The sequence below is a fragment of the Canis lupus genome, chromosome 1 (assembly GCF_003254725.2).
Source record: "Canis lupus dingo isolate Sandy chromosome 1, ASM325472v2, whole genome shotgun sequence".
Classification (NCBI taxonomy): domain Eukaryota; kingdom Metazoa; phylum Chordata; class Mammalia; order Carnivora; family Canidae; genus Canis; species Canis lupus.
The window spans coordinates 6668312-6671333 of record NC_064243.1 but is presented as its reverse complement, the minus strand read 5'-3'; the positions used below and the strand labels follow the sequence as shown (position 1 = coordinate 6671333).

General features: G+C 34.6%; 1 pseudogene; it reads left to right on the top strand.

Annotated features, from left to right (window-relative positions):
- Positions 1–637: 637 nt before the first annotated feature.
- On the top strand, positions 638–1492 carry LOC112645650 (mitochondrial carrier homolog 2-like; annotated as a pseudogene).
- The last annotated feature ends 1530 nt before the right edge of the window (positions 1493–3022 follow it).

Below are 3022 nucleotides of genomic sequence, written 5' to 3'. Positions count from 1 at the left end.
ATGGTAAAACAAAAACGGTTTGGAAAACCTGTTCATGTTCAATATATGACCAAGGAATAGAAGAAGATAGCATACGCATAAAGGTTCAGCCACAAATACAATAAACAAGAGAAGTAAAATGTGCGGGAGATGTCTTTTATCACAAAAGTAAATTCCTTGTAAAGATCGACTTGCTCGATAGAATAAATTAATGACAACATACTGTCAGTAAGATAAGCATCAAGGATCAGGGAGTAGACTACAACTTCTGGGATGAGAAAGGCACTCTCTGGAGAAGGAGACTGGGAGAACATGTCTACAAAAGCACATCTAATAATGGACAGTTATCCCAAATATATAAAGAACTCTGAAAACTCAACAAGAAAACAAGCAACATCAATTTAAAAACAGACAAAATACCTTAGGAGATACCTCACCAAAGAATATATGCTGGCAAAAAAGCATATCAAAATATGTTGAAGATCATGTGTCTTTCTTTAGGCAATTCTATATTCAAACAAGAGGATATTGGTCCGCCCACGGGTGCCATCAGGGCGGATGCAGCCAGTCAGGTGCTCCGGGGCTCCGGCCTCACCATCCTGTCCCAGTTATGTGGGATATGAGCCTCTTCCTCCAATAATAGGACAAAATATTTTTGGCAGCAAGTATGTCAGCTTCCTGGTCTGTTTTGTTATACTCAGCACATTGCGAGCATCGATGGGAAGTGTGGGTTGTTCACAGGCTTGACTCTAAGACTGTGTTCAGGTGTCCTTGGAACTGTGGTCCATGGTAAAGTTTTACAGCATTACCAGGAATGTGACAAGGTCGAGGATTTAGGCTCTGGAAATGTACAGAAAGAAGTCACACCTTCCTTCGACCAAGTTATCAAGGAGACAACTCGAGAAATGATGGCCTGTTCTGCTGCTACCCTCATCACACATCCCTTCCACGTGATCACACTGAGATCTATGGTACAATTCATTGGCAGAGAATACAAGTACTGTAGATTTTATGACTCCATAGTAACCATCTATTGTGAAGAGGGCATCCTCGGATTTTTTGCGGGTCTTATTCCTTGCCTCCTAGGTGACATCATTTCTTTGTGGCTCTGTAACTCACTGGCCTACCTTGTCAATACCTATGCACTGGACAGTGGGGTTTCTACCATGAGTGAAATGAAGAGTTATTCCCAAACTGTCACAGGATTTTTTTTGACAGTATGTTGACCTATCCCTTTGTGCTTGTCTCTAATCTTATGGCTGTCAACAACTGTGGGCTTGCTGGTGGATCCCCTCCTTACTCCCCAATATATACTTCTTGGATAGATTGCTGGTGCATGCTACAAAAAGAGGGAAATATGAGCTGAGGAAATAGCTTGTTTTTCCGGAAGGTCCCCTTTGGAAGACTTATTGTTGTGACCTGAAAATGTTAATTTGAAGATGTGGGGCAGGGACAGTGACACTTCTATAGTCCCAGATGCACAGAATTATAGGAGAGAATATTGATTTCTATACAGTGTGGTGCGCTTTTTTTTAAATAATCATTTAATCTTGGGAAAATGGAAAAAAAAAAACCAAGATACTACTACACGGCTATTAGAATGTAGAAAATCTTGAACACTGACAACACCAGATGCTGAGGAAGTGAGGAAGATGTGGAGCAACAAGAATTTTCATTGCTAGTGGAAATGTACTGCCACTCTGGAATATGGTTGGGCAGTTTCTTAGAAAACTGAACATACTCCTACCATATGATTCAGCAATTGTGCTCCTTCCTATTTATCCAAATGAATTGAAAACTTATGTCTGTATGAAAACCTGTACATGTATGTTTATATATAAAATATACACTTGAGATTCAGACTAAACTTTCAGCTTCAAGATAAAGTTGAGGAATATATATATGAGCATTAAATTCCTTAACTATTTTAGTAAGCAATGATATTATTTCTGATAATTTGGAATAATAAGTAAACATATTAGTATATTATTTAAAGTCTTAAAGTATTAGTTTAAACATGTAACCCCACCTTCTTAATAAAGACAAGCCAGCAAAACCCAAAAATCAATAAAGCAAAAGACCTAAAGATATAAAGAAATTATGAAGTAGTCAGTGGGAGAAAAAAATCAATAATCAGTCTCATCTTCTATACCAGGAAGATTATAAACAGTCTTTAAAATGGTCAAAATAGAAAATATATATTAAATATATACTAAAATTCAACCAATGGAAATGCTACACAACTAAAATATTTTAAAATTTCCCAAATTACCACAAAATTAAACAAAAGCATGATAAGTTATAAATTAAATATGATGAATGAATGAATGAGGAAATCAGGAAACATATCTTACGTAAGGCATGGCCAAGACCAAACTTCTATATTATAACAATAAATGTAAGTGAGATAAACTCAGACTATAAGTTCAAAATAGATCATAACAAGTAATTTACAATAAATAAAATGTAATTTGCTATATGCTATTTATAAGAAACATCTCTGGAAAAAAAGTGCTTCAGGTTTAAATTAAATAGATGGATGATAACTTATTTTGCAATATCCAATAGAAATGAAACAACATTTATGTTAATAAGCATGCAGTCAAACATAAATTTAAGACAGAATTGTTTGAAGAAAAATAGAATTTTATCAAATGCAATAAGCATAAACCAACTTCTATGCCATACTCTAATTTAGCTTTATCATATAAATAATCCAGTCTTAACATATAAATATCAACTGCAAGAAAGCTGGCAAGTCTTTCATGATAATTCAATAACAGAAAGAGACTTTATAGTCCAGGTCAGCTAATGGTAGACCACACAGCAATACCTAAGAAAGATGTCAGTAATCCAATTAATGTAGTTAAGAATAAATTCCATTATGTTTAAATAGTGATAATCGCTTTTTCAGACTACAGAATAATGTTATTAAATTTTAATAAGAAAATGATAGAACCAAAGACAAGACAAAACAATAACACATAATCTTAGTAAAAAAGAAGTAAATTAAATATAAATTGCCAATATGAGTACTGAATGC